The sequence below is a fragment of the Rhinopithecus bieti genome, unplaced genomic scaffold (genome assembly GCF_001698545.2).
Source record: "Rhinopithecus bieti isolate Rb0 unplaced genomic scaffold, ASM169854v2 scaffold_19969, whole genome shotgun sequence".
Taxonomy (NCBI): Eukaryota; Metazoa; Chordata; class Mammalia; order Primates; family Cercopithecidae; genus Rhinopithecus; species Rhinopithecus bieti.
Window position 1 is genome coordinate 1671019 of NW_016810434.1, and position 14261 is coordinate 1685279.

Consider the following 14261-nt stretch of genomic DNA (forward strand, 5'->3'; position numbering starts at 1 on the left):
CTATGCCCTCAGCGAACTCTCCCTCCTGCCAACTCCTCTTGAAACCCAGGTCACCTGCTTGCACAGCCCAACGCCAGATGAGAGTGCACTTTGCGTTCCTCTTTAATTGTTCCAAGTATGTCAGTAACTTTTCACAGCTGGATTCTAAACCTCAGAAGTTGTTGATGATCTCTTTTAGGAAGATCACAGATGCCCTCCATGCAGGAGCAGAGCAGGCACACGGCAGCAAGTTTGTTGAGGGGAAAAGGAAAAGAGCAGCTCTCAGCACAGTGCTCTTGCTGACTTGACAGGCCCTTCCTTCCAGTTCTCAGCATCTTGACCTCTGCATGTTCCTCACTGTCCCCGCAGCCTCAGTTTCCCATACTTTGCATGCCTGGGACAAAGTATTCCTCTCGAGTGGGCCCACCAAGCTCCTTCCCCTTGGACCCCTTCCCACTGGTCCCTGGGATCCTGGGACACCAGCAAGGAGGGGCTGTCGCTCCTGAGCTCGCACCCAACTCTGCAGGCCCGGGTGTCATCTCTTGCAGCAGCTGGCAGTGGCGCCGGCACCGCTTTGGCGTCACTTTTAACACTGTGGGTTAACACCACCGGCTGACTGCACAAGGAGGCCCCGGCAGAGCCGCGCGCAGCCACACCCCACATGTGGAGTTGTTAATCCGGCAGTTGTTCAGCAGGTTCTCTGGGCCTCACCTCCAAACGTGTTACTTCTGGAGGGAAAGACGCCCACAGACCTGCACAAGCTCTCCAGGAAGGAATGACAGAACCGGCCTGTCCTGCGTCGGCCAGGAAGAGAAGAGGAGGCATTTCTGAGCAAGGACATGCAAAGTTCTGGGGCCTGGATCTCTGCCACCTACATACAGTTTCCTAAATTAGAAGAATAAGAGGAAGGAGAGAACGAGGAAGAGGGAAATAGTGTCACCATACAACTTAAAATCTTTCCTTAAATCTGCAGTTTTATCCGTGCCACATGTTTTCAAAGAATATTTTATGACGTAATGGGAAGAGACAAAAGCAGTGAAACAGCAAAATCAAAGATGCGATGTGTCTTCGATTCTGGAATGTGTGGGGTGGACGTAGTTACGGTGTCCCAGGTCCAACTGCCCATTGCATCCAGGCACCCTAGAAGATTTCCCTTCCTCGCCCCTTGATATCAGGATGGTTGTGTGACTTCCTTTGGCTAGGGAAATACGAGAGAAGTAACCTGTGTCACTTCCAGGTGATGGTGATCAATTGCTGGTGCAACCCTTCCCAGCCTGCTGTCCCCTGGCCTAAGTGGTCATGGAAATGCGTATTGATTTTGAAGGCCCAGAAGCTCAAAGGAGCCTCTATCACTGAGCCGCAATACGGGAAAGAGCACCTGAGAGTCATCTGGACGCCTGTGATCTGGGTAGGAGCAGAAATGAACCTCTGTGCCTTGAAATCACTGAGATTTTGGTACAGTTTTTCCTGGCACATGATCTACATCGACTGATATAATAAGCATACAAAATAGATGGAAAAATATTATCGAGAAGCATTGCAGTGACTGGTAATTTTTGTTTTTACACTTTTCTAGATTTCTCCCATTTTAACAGTCAGCATGTATTACTTTTACGACGTTTAAAAGTTCCCAGTCTTACGCATAGCTGCTTTTTTGAGTAAATAAATGTGTCCTTGGTACTGGGCTATGTCTTTCACTATGTCATCTCACTTAATGCTCTGAAAACCCTAAAAGGATTTTCCCATTTTGCAAATGAGATATTTGAGTTTTAGAAAGATTAGGTGCCAGGTATTCTACACTCATTATTTCATTTATCTCTTCAGAGGCTCAGAATATTTTCTACCAATTTTAAAATTGGGGAGGCTTGGGGAAATTGCCCACAGTTAGTCACTTAGCAATTGAAGAAAGTGAAATTAAAACAACCACCATCTCAACAGATACCCTTTATTGGATGCTTTTATGTGCCAGGTCTAGACATGGTCTTATTTAATCCTTTCAGTAACCTTACGATGTAGGTGCTAATGTTATCTTTACTTTCTAGGTTAAAGAATGGAGGCTCAAATAGATTGAGCAACTGGCCTGAGGCCACACAGCTAGCAATCTGTAGAGCTGGGACTGGCACCTTGGTCTGTTTAAATTTTGGTCAGCTCATTTTGCTGAGAACGAGGCTGGTACAAAAGGTGACTTTTAGGTAATACATGTAAGAAAATTTTAAATTAAATTTCTAATTTTAAAAAATTGTATGTTCAAAATTTTAAAAGCCAAATGGTGCCGCAAGGCTGATAACGAAAAGCAGCAGTCTTGCCTCGCCTCAGAGGAAGCTACTTTAAGTCTTTTAGCTGTTCCTTCTGACATTTCCTTTCATATTTCTAAATATCATTCTCTAGATGTTTTTTTTTTTTTTTTTTGGATATTATGTATTGGCTTCCTCCTGTGGAAAATTGCTGGTTCTCCACCAGTCACCATCCACAAACACACACTTTTCCTTCCAAGATAGTCCTATCACAGTTGCTAAATCAACACTCAGTTTTTACCGTATCATATCTACATATAGATTATTCACAGCTAAGCAAGGGACTATATTATGGTTACAGTTGCAGTCTTGTACAGCTTTTTGTTTTCCCTGGAGTTAGTAATTACCTCAGTTTTTTAATTTAATTAGTTTTTGATGTAAGATTACTAATTCTTCCCACAAACCGTGACAGTAAAACTCTAAAATTTCTCGTAATATAGTCAAACACATCTGGCAACCTATCAGTTCAGTTTTTTTTTCTTGGAACCCTCCTGCTTCTACCTGGATCAGTTGCTCTCCTGGCCATTGTAGTAGAAGTTGTGAAATTTCTCTTCAACGTTACCCTGGGAATTCCCTTTCCCTCTGTCCTGTGTTGGTGCCTTGTTTCTTAGATCCTAAGTCATCTTCTTTCTTGCTTTACTCCCTTATTTTGTTGTAATATACACGCCAATAGCTTCCTTGGAGGCTGCATATGGGAGTTCAGTTTTTGGATAATTGATTGACAGTTTGGCTGGAGGTATAAATCTTAGTTGGAAATCATCTCCCCTCAGAATTCTGAAGGCAGTTCTCTATTGGCATGTGGTGTTCTGGGTTGATGTTAAGCAGTCCGATGCCATTCTGATTCTCGATCCTCATGGTGTGACTTTTTCAGTCTCCAAAAGCTTCTAGAATTGTCTGCTTATCTTTTGTTTCTAAAAAAAATTTTCATAACATTTAATACTTATTCTGAAAAAAATGCTTTTAATAAGTTAGACAAAATGGATAATTCCATAAATTAGCATTTATCTATTTTAGCCCAGCCATCTATTTTATATTTAGAATAAGCCAGGGGCCAGATACTTTCCAGACTGTCATCACTATCACCACTACTCTGGAGGATTAGCCAATGCTCCAGGAAAGAGGTATCCGATTGGAGAGGAGGAGGTAACTTATCCCTGTTTGAAGATTATTTGACCATTTACATGGAAAACCCACAAGAATAAACTGAAAGAAAAACTTATTGAAAATGACAAAATAATTGTGTAAGGTAACTGGATTCAAAATTAGTGTTCTGTTATCAATGGCCTTCAAATACACAGACAACAGCCAGAACTAAAATATAACGGAATAAGACCCCATTTGCAAAAGCAACCTAGAAATAAACTTTTTAAAATATGTGCAAAACCATTTAAATGCTGCCAAAGGATACAAATGTGAACTTACACCACATTCTTGGGTTAAAAAATCTCAACATTATAAAGATGCCAATTCTCCTAAATTAAGCTACACATCAACACAATCTCAGTGAAAATACTAACAGAATTTCTTGTGGAACTATACCAGCTGATTTTAAAGTTGATATGGAAAAATATACATGCATCCAGGAAAAGTTTGAAAACAGAAATGTAAAAAGCAGAGATAACCCCATCCATTATTTACTTGTATTTTAAATCTATTATAAAGCAAAAACAATTAAAACTATGGCACAAGTACATGAATAACCATATAATTCAGAAATTACTAGAAGTCTCCCAATATATATAGGAAGTTACCATATGATCAAGTTGGCACTTAAAACAGGATTTATCCATATTTGGTATTGGAACAATTGGCTACCCATCTGTAAAAGAAATTAATTTAGATCCTCACTTCACATGTTATACCAAAATAAATTCTACATGAATCAAAGGTTTAAATGAAACCCTTAAAGAACCAGAAGAAAGCAGGGGGTATGGGAATGATCATCTATTGAGCCTTTACTTCAGCTCAGGGCCTGGTGATGGTAAGCAGGCCCAGCTCATGGACTGCTGGCTGAATAATGGACTGATTGACTATCAGGTCCTGTCCTGTACTAGATGCTGTAGCAGCGGCTGCCAATTGCAGGCACTGGTCTAGATTTGCTACATGTCTTAGTCCATTTGTACTGCTATAAAATAATACCAGCGGCCGAGCGTGGTGGCTCATGCCTGTAATCCCAGGACTTTGGGAGGCCAAGGTGGGCAGATCATGAGGTCAGGAGATCGAGACTAGCCTGGCTAACATGGTGAAACCCCGTCTCTACTAAAAATACAAAAAATTAGCTTTGCGTGGTGGCACGCGCCTGTGGTCCCAGCTACTCAGTAGGCTGAGGCAGGAGAATTGCTTGAAGGCCCTGGGAGGCGGAGGTTGCAGTGAGCCAAGATTGTGCCACTGCACTCCAACCTGGGCAATAGAGCTAAACTTCGTTTCAAAAAAAAAATTAGCTGGGCATGGTGGCACGCACCTGTAGTCCCAGCTACTTGGGAGGCTGAGGCAGAAGAATCTCTTCAACCCGGGAGGTGGAGGTTGCAGTGAGCTGAGATCGTGCCACTGCACTCCAACCTGGTGACAGTGCAACACTCCGTCTCGAAAAAAAAAAAAAAAAAAGAATACCAGAAGCTGGGTAATTTACAAGAAAAAAGGGTTTCTTTGGCTCACAATTCTGCTGGCTGGAAGACTGGGCATCTGTATCTAGGGAAGGCCTCAGGCTGCTTCCACTCATGGCAGAAGGTGAAGGGGAGCCATGTGTGCAGATATCACATGGGGAGAGAGGAGGCTAGAGAGATGGGGGAGGGAGGTGCTGGTCTCTTTTGAACAACCAGCTCTCACAGAAGCTAATAGAATGAGAACTCACACCGCCCGCCTGTCTGCCATCCCCCAGTCTCCTGAGAGGGAGGGCATTAATCTATTCATAAGAGATCTGCCCCCCATGTCCCAAACACCTTTCATTGGGGATCAATTTTCAACATGAGATTTGCAGGGTGGGGCGGCAGGGGAGAGGGAAACATCCAGACTCTCACTACATGTCATTTGTCTGGTACTATAGCAGTGTTAAAATAGTTTTCATTTTGGTCTGATATTTTACAAGGGATATTTCACATCAAAATCTGGATTTCGGGCTTCCCCTGAAAATGTATACTAATCTGGCAGCACTAGACCCTCATTCCTTCATGAACCAAGCAGCTGAGCCACTGCCCTTTAAAGGCCTGAGGATGGGGCATGTGGTCTTGGAGTCCTGAGGAGCCAACAGGACCCAGTGAACAGGCAGGTAATGGGGAGCAGTGGCTGGTGGGCCCAGAGCCCTGGGGTAGGGGGTGACGGGATGAGGCTGTAGCTGTGGCAGGGAGGGGCAGTTCCTGCGCTGTTGTGGTCACCCAGGCGGGAAGTCGTGGCAGAGGGAACCGGAGGGAGAGGCCTGGCTGGAGGGAATTTGGGACTTGAATCCACAGCCCACAGGGGTGGAGGACAGATGATGTGTGTGTGTGTGTGTGTGTGTGTGCGTGTGTGTGTGTGTGTGTGTTGGGGTGGGCAGGGGAGCTTAGCTGTTGGAGGAGGAGGTAAGGAAGCACCCCAAGATGCTCACACAGACAGGTAAATGCTCATGAACATGTAGACCAGATCCACTCACCCTCCTGCTTAAAACCCAAGCACCCTACCCAAGGAGCCCGGCCCCTGCCCACCCCATACCCGAGAGGCCCGGCCCCTGCCCACCCCTTACCCCAGAGGCTGGGCCCCTGCCCACCTGATCCTTTGCTCTCACTCTGTGCTCCCTTGTACTCCAAACCATGCAGGCCTTGGGCCATCCTAGAACCAGTTAAGGGCTTTTTTTTTGGCCTCAGACCCCTGCCTGAGATACTGTTCCCCTGACTCCTTAGCTGGCCAGTTCCCTCCTCATCTTTCAGGTTTCCTCTTAAATATGCTCTCCTAAAGGAAGTCTGGAATACACTCCTAGAGGCGGAGGGACAGCAGGAATGCTGACTCCCACGGGGTCCCCGGGCCCACGGAAAGAGGAGTAGATTTCTGAGTGCAAAGGGAAACCTTTGAAGGGCTGGGGTGGGGGTGGGACGATGAAGCAGCTGGATCTGATTTACCCCCTGAAAGGCTGCCAGTCGCACCCCATGGGAAACCACAGGGCTGGAGTAGCCACCGGGGAGAGTTGGAGCGCTTGTGCTGGTGACAGGCGCAGAGGCAGTGCAACTGGAGAGAGGACATGGGGCATTCTAGAACCCACAGGACTTGCGGAAATGCGGGAAGGAGTAGGGTGAGAGCCATACGCAACAGGGAAAAGAGTCAAGCGTCGTGGCGCGGTTTCCAGCCCCAGCAGGGGGTGGGAGGTGGTGCCAGTTTCCTAAGGTGGAAATCCAGGGAAGGCACGAAGCAGGTGTGCTTTGGAAGAACAGTTCTGGCGCAGCGCCTCTTCCTGTCGGCCCCCTTCTACAGTGCGCCTAGACACAGTGTGACAGCGCAGGGCTGCGCGGGCATCCCCAGCTCCGTGGTTCTGGCTCAGGTCGGCGGGGAAGCCTGGATCAAGGCACGGTGTCCCCGCGCCTCCCGCTGCCCTGGCTGCAGCACCGCCAAGGGCAAGGGCACGGCCATGACGGGATAGGAGGCGGATCCCACCTGTGAGCCAGTGAGCCACTCGGCCTCCTGGGAAGAGCGAAGGTCAAAGCGGCACCCCACGTCGCGGGGCTGGGGAGGGAAGGGCATGAAGGCCTGTCCTCTGCGAGGCTTCGGGCGCCTGGAGGCAGGGTGGGAGGGCAGGGCGAGGGGGCTTTGTCTGCGCGGAAACGCCCTGCCCGGCGCCCGCACAAAGGCCTCTTTGTGCCCGCGGCCGGCGGAGGTGGGGGCCGCGCGTTCCCGGAGCCCCCTGCCCCGTGCCCGGCCCGCGGCCCCGAGGGGCGCCGCCACTTCGCGCCGCCACCCGGCCCGGCGCAAAGCCCTGAATTGTCCGCAGAACGGTGGCATTAGGTCATTAATATGCTCAAAACGGAGTAATCATCTTCATCGCCGGGCCACGCCGGGCGGGGAGCCGAGGCAGTTTGCTAGCGCGAGCGTGTTTCTCTGGGGAAATGGAAATCAGGCGACGCACAAAGCCGCCCCGCGGGCCTGGCCGCGCCCTCGGCCGCCCTCGGCTGGGTCGCCGGCGCCGGTCCCGACCCGCTGCCCGGGCTGGCGGATCGGCTGCAAGCCTGGGGTCGCCTCTGGCCCTGTAGCCCAGAGGCTGTGCACCGTCGGACGGCGCACCGCCCCTCTCTGGGCCACCGTGCCTAGCTGGTGATAGCAGGAGTTCTGTTATTACATAAATCAGGTACTGGGAGAACAGTACGATCCCCTAAATACTTCGAATTGGAGCTTGCGTGCTCCTGACCCATTACTATGTTACTGAGCCTTGACTGAAGTCCAAAGCCTACTTGCATTCCTGCATTTAATCCTCAAAATCGCACTAAGAGGCAGGTGATTATTCCTATCGTTCAGCTGAAGAAACCGAGGCAGAGAGGTGAAGACCGTCACCTGGCCCGGACCAAGCCCTTCACCATTAAGTTGTGAGCCCCAGGACTATGTTATTTCACTGGGCAGCTCCCTTCGCTGGGGAAAAATGGCCCCTGCAGGCGGAGTTCTGTGAGCCTCACTACTACTGCACCATCCTTACTCATTCTCCCTGAATTCCAAAAATGTAACAGGACCCACTGCACACCTGCACTCTTTTAGACCACAGGGAACAAAACAGGAGATTCTGGCCTTGTGGGACACCAGCGAGAGGACCACCAGGAGAAGCCAGCAGGTTGACAGGGGTTGGCCCCTTGAAAGAGGTGACACCTGAGCAGAGATCTGAGGGAGGTGAGAGAGACTTCCAGGAAATGACCTTGAAGCTGCAGCGTAAGGAGGCTGGGGAGGCGGGTGTGTGGAGCAAAGTGGGAGGGATGGAGACAAGGCAGAGGTGACCAGGGCTGGGACTGGGGGTGCTGGCTCCAGTTCCAGCTGGACACTGGAGTCTCTGGGTTCTCTTGGTCTGGGGACAGTCTGTGCATGGGGAATTGTAAAGGTTTCTGCTTGGCTCAGCCTGGTTCAAGCGGCCCCACCCTGGGCTAATTGGCAATGGCCAGGGGCAGGTCACATACGGGACACACTCCCGTCAGCTGGACGCCCACCCCAATGGATACCCACTATGCAAGTGGACCCCAAACCCGGGCAGCAGGCAAAGTCAAAAGCAGTCCAGGGAGCCAGGGTCCAAAAGCCAGAGACATTTCTCAAGATTGTCAATCTGTGAGGACAGACACAGAGCCTGGAACTGAAGACCTGGATAACCCACGTGCACTGGGGCCAAGAGATAAGGGGCATCAGGTACCCAGACGTGATGGAGGAGCGGGAGGGAGGGGAAGGCGAACAGGGAGTGCTCAGAGCTAGGTGAGATATTTTAACAAACAGGAAAAGTTGATGATGCTAGTCCCATACAGTTGCTTCTGTAGGATTTCATGGGGGCAGGGGTTACCAGAGGAGAGTCTGCAAATTTTTCCTATAGGATGCCCTCTCTGTGGCGATGTACTTAGTCGTCAGTCAACTACCTGGACAACCCTGACTTTTCCCCTCTCTCCCCACCACTGCCATGCGTTCATCAAGCCTGCCCATTCTTGCTCCTTAATGCTTCTCCCCAATCCCTTCCTTTCCATTCCTGCGGTTCTGTTTTGGTGAAGACGATCAGTCATCTTTGGATCAATGCAGCGGCTTCCTCCCTGATCATGCTACTTTCAATCTTGCCTTCAATTCACACTCCAAATAGGGCACCACAGGGATCTTCCAAACACATAAATCTAAGTTACCACCCTGGTTAAAACCTTCTATAATTAACAACAATAACAACAACAACATCAACAACAACAACAAAAACAACAACACAACCTGATTAAGAAATGGGGCAAAGGACTTAGGCATTTAACCAAATAAGATATACAAATGGACAGCAAGTGCGTGAAAAGACGCCCATCACTCATCTTTAGGGAACTGCAAATCAAAAACACAACGAGATACCATTTCACACCCATTAGGATGGCTATTGCACAAATATGGTCCATTGCATAAACATATCTCTTCTGTTGAATGTCTGGGCTGTTTCCAGTTTGGAACTATTATGAATAAAGCTGCTGTATATTGGGAGACAATTCCCCATGAGTCTCTCACATTTCTGCACATCTTGTGAGTAAGGCACTGACTGACCTATCTTTTCATGGATGTTTGTATTGCAAAGAGCTTTGGAAGATCAAGCTCTCCCTCTGGAGCAAAGGGCAAGCATGCTTGCTTCCCATTATAAAAGATCCGGGTTCCCTAAGCTCAGGGTTCCTCTCCTGAAATGCAATTCACTATAAGTGCAGGATCCATCTGGGCCCACTCACATTGTCCTGTGGGACTTGGGGCAAAAGGAACTGATGCAAATATGCTGATACACATGCTGCTTGCTGTGCTGTGAGGAATAACATCCTTTGTCTCTGACTCATGGTTCTGGCATCTTCTGCCAGCCTCTCAAGAGCCTAACTCATTACCTTTCAAGTTGAGTAAAATTTCAGACCCTTTATAGTTCTTGACACTAAGTATTCTTGTACAAGTGTTTCTGTGAGCATATATTTCCCCACTTCTTCATCTTTCCATCCTGCTGCCTGGAGTGCAGACCTGATGGCTGGAGCTCTAGTTACCATCTTGACCCATGAGGACCAGAGATGTAGTGGATAGAAGGAGCATGGGTGTCCAAGGTTTTGTAGGTCAGAATGGCCATACTGTCCCTGGAATTTTACAGGAGGGAAAATGCCCTGCTTACACCACTGTACCGTGACGTTTTCCAACCCTATCTAATGCAGCCCATGTCGTGGTTCATCCTGTCTGAGATGTCTTCCCACCCTCCCTTCCTTTGTTCACTAACATATATCATACTAACCTCAACGAATGACTCTTCATGTTTCCAGTTCTTCTCACAATGACTGCTTCCTGTATCCTAGGGCCTTGTACAGTGTCTGGCACAGTAGTAGGTGCTCAGGAGGCAGGAGCTGATGAGATGAACAAATACGTAAAAGAAATATGCAGGTTGGCAAAGATGATGGGAAAGCAGCACTCTCACTTAGAGGAACAGGTAGAGCATTAGGTCGTCAGAGAGGGAGCCAGAGCTATAATCCTGTGCTGTGTGACACCACCACAGCTCTTTCCTCTCTGGGCTCAGTTCTCTGGCTCTGCAATGTGGGCTTTGGCTAGGATGATGAATGCCCATGGCCCCACTGATTCTCAAGCCCTGTGCAAACTCTGAAATTTGAGTACTGCTTTCGTGGCAATGCCTCCCTGCTTCTCTCTCCTGTAACTTATGTTTGACCAATGGCATCACTTGATGGCTGAGAAAGGTCCTATCCCTTGCTGGGCCCAGGACTGCTCTGCAACCCAAGCCTGGGGAGACATGGGTGCCTGGGCAGCTTAGCAGCTGGGGAGGCTGACAGCTTTAGTGAGCCCAGCGGGTGGCATCAAGTTTCTGGGTGCCTGGTCACCATGTTAATCTGCTCTTGGTACCACTAATACCAATTTGTGAGCAGACAGCCAGGATCAGACAGGCCAGCTGTCAAGCAACCGTGGACAGCTCAGTGTGTGGTTTGATTTTATGGCTTAGGGCTGGAATTACAAATTAATTAGCAAATTTAAGTTTCCGGAGATGCTTCAGATAGGTAGCTCCCAGGGGCCAGGTGACACTAGTTTGACCCAGTGACCCCAGCCCAGGTCCTGCCACCCACCACTACCACCACCAAGGGACTCAGAAAGAGTCGTCTTGTTTCCAGCACCACCACCACCCTGCTGGGGGACCCAGGTGGGCCCCTCTCCCTCTCTAGGCCCAGCCTCTTCATCTGTACACAAGGAGCAGGACTGGATGCTTTGTCTTCTCCACGCCAGCATTCTGGGATTCTAATTAGGCTCAAGATGTCTAGTGTGTGGTGGAGCCAGCAAAGCTCTCTGTCCATGCTTCTGCCTCCAGTGCAGGTGGGACCACTTCCCCTGCTTTACCCCTGTAACCTTTACTGAGCTCCGGGGATCCCTGTTTCCAGAGAAGACAGGCAATAGAGTGGAGTGATCTAAAATTACACGTGCAGCTGTGTTGCCCCTCCAGCCAATCCCCACCCTCCAACAGGGAGGTTTCCCAGTGTCCTGATGGTGGGGTGGGGTCTCCAGATGCCCCACTGGGCTACAGGCCCTGCCTGCCCTGGCGCTGCCTCTCATCCCCTCTCGTTGCCCATGAACCCTGGCCACAGCAGCCCCTCCCTAGTCCTTCTAAGGGCCATCTGCCTTCCTGCCTGCCACAGGATCCCAGCACATGCCGTTCCCTCTGCCTCCCCAGCATACACCCCTTCCTCCAGCCTGTCGTCCTGCAGGCTAATGCCCCCTCCTTGGAGAAGCCTGACCTGACACTGCTCTCTGAGTGCCCTGCACCTTTCCCGGCACCCCTCATCACAGAGGGAAGCACTCACTCTTGGGGTCACTTGTTATTTCATACTGCCCCATCTCCCCATCAGGACTGTGAGATCCATGGCACAGGAACACATCTGTTTTATTCACCAATTTTTTCAGAGCCTACTAGTGGTCTCCCAACATTGATTCTCTCCTTCTCTGTCCCAGTAAGAGATCTCTTGATTTTTAGCTTGGCCTATGTTCACCCAAAATAAAGACCACAGTTCCCAGTACCTTTGCAGCAGGGTGTGACCACGTGATCAAGTTCCAGCCAATGGAGTCCGAATGAGCAGGCTGTGCACAGCACCTGGCTGTGCCTTTCCTCTTTCACGTCCTCCTGCTGATGCAGGAGCTTGAGCAGTATAGGTGTGAGGTGTGAAGATCGTACAAACAGGAGCTCACTCCAGAAATGCAGAGCAACAGGTAGAGGGGCCTGAGCAATGCAGCAGCTGTGGCTTTGACAAGCAAGGAGTCAGCCTCTGTCTTGTTAGAGCCACTGTCATTCTAGCCCAGGTCATATACTTGCACCCTAAACCTAATTTGTATACCTCTACATCTGGTAGGCACCTGGTAAACATTTGCTGACTAAATGAGGAATTGAATGAATGAACGAGCAAAGTATTAGAAAACCAGAGCTAATGATCCTGAGCTTCAAGCACATTTTGGATTCCAAGAGCTTTTATGGGCTGACCTGGGACCTAATAAACATTATTTGCTTGAAACATGGCCCAAGTCCTCCACAGATGGGCTTGTGTGTCCACAGACAGTGGCGGGCTTCATTGGCCCAGAGATGGGGCCTGTTGATCTTCGTCTTCCTGACACAGCCGTAAGGCTCAGGGAGGCTCTTCCTGTGGCTAGCTGGCCCCCACCAAGTAGAGGGTGTCTCTTTTTTTTCTTCTTCTTCTTCTTCTTTTTTTTTTTTTTTGAGATGGAGTCTTGCTCTGTCGTCCAGGCTGGAGTGCAGTGGCCCAATCTTGGCTCACTACAACCTCTGCCTCCCAGGTTCAAGCGATTCTCCTGCCTCAGCCTCCTGAGTAGCTGGAATTACAGGCACATGCCACCATGCCTGGCTAATTTTTTGTATTTTTAGTAGAGACAGGGTTTCACTGTGTTAGCCAAGCTGGTCTCGATCTCCTGACCTCGTGATCCACGCACCTTGGCCTCCCAAAGTGCTGGAATTACAGGTGTGAACCACCGTGCCTGGCCAAGGGTGTCTCTTTACCAGGGCTCCACCAAGCAGAAGCCCTACTAATGATGGCAAGTACATGCCGAGACCCTAAGAGTGAAAGCAAGACCAGATTTCATCCCAAGTTCTTTTTAGAAAGGTAGAAGTATCTTTTTTTTAATGGATGCAAAAGCTTTGAAAACTGGTGATACATGAACACGGTTAAATAATAAATGTTTTGACAAGGGTGCCTGTCAGGACAGGCACGGCAAAAACGTAGGTAGAACTTGAAAATGTCCCAGAATTTATAGTTGCCAATGCCTGAGATTTCTTCCTTTGGGTAAAGTAACCACAGAGTTTTTGAAATGCAGATAACCCTTGACGGCGCATCCTGTAAGCCATTCTCAGTGATCGGTGCCTCTGTGTGTGGGCATGCATTTATGAGATCCTTGCAACGGATTCAGAGCAGGTTTGAATGGAGGCGGGTGGGGAGAGAGGAGAAGGGGGCTAGGCGAGGAGATTAGGGAGGCCAGGCTGCTGTCCACCTACCTCGAAGGTGCTGCTTCCTAAATGTTGGCAGGAGAATGGGGCATTGATACGTACTTTACAAGAAAGAAAGGCACACGGCAGTTCTGCCCCACTGGTGACTTCAAGGTCCATCCTCTTTTGGGGGTGAAGAACAGTGGCTCTGAGATCACTCGGTCACTGCCGTCCCCAGCTGGAAGGGTTACCTGAGGCCATAGAGGCCAGCTCCCTGCCTCAAGGCACAGATCTACCCAAGCCACATTGGACAGATGTGCAACAGTGTACATTTGGGCTGCAAGTGTTATTAATTACCCGCAGAAGCCATGAGCTCAGGGAGATTCCCTTGGCTTAGGTCTTCCACATCCTGCCAGAAATGCAATGCAGGTGGGTTGGGCTGTGGAAACTGGACGGACTAAAGTTCAGGCTTAGCAAGAAGATATATTGGTAGGTGATTATGTGCTTTGTGAAAGCTTTGCTGTACAAAAGGGAACCACCCCCCTACCCCAACCACCACCCTTGGATTCCACCCACCCCCGTGCCCTGCCGGGAAGATGTGGCCCCATCTGGTGTTGTGGAATTGTGTTGGAAACCTTTGGGGATAAAGAGGAAAGAGCAACTAGCTTGGCCATCCACGACCTGGCGCTGGTCCCCACCCGTACCTTGCTTTTGGGTAACTTTAGGCAAATCACTGCCCTGCTCTGAGCCCCATTCTCCAACACCTCTAAGGCTCAGCACTGTCTCCTGGGGTGCTTACAAGCTGTGTGTCCTTGTGCAAGTGACTCAACCTTTCTGAACCACAGCCTTTTCAGCCATAGAAAGAGGAAAGTCATGAC

The 14261-nt window shown here is 49.4% G+C and overlaps 1 long non-coding RNA gene across 1 annotated transcript; it reads right to left on the reverse strand.

The window, feature by feature from the left end:
* Nucleotides 1–1098: 1098 nt before the first annotated feature.
* On the reverse strand, nt 1099–12656 carry LOC108542124 (uncharacterized). Its single transcript, XR_001889172.1, has 4 exons — nt 11973–12656; nt 10195–10303; nt 2775–3184; nt 1099–1177 (listed from the first exon to the last, which is right to left on the reverse strand). It is a non-coding gene; the product is annotated as an uncharacterized LOC108542124 (long non-coding RNA).
* Between the last annotated feature and the right edge of the window lie 1605 nt (nt 12657–14261).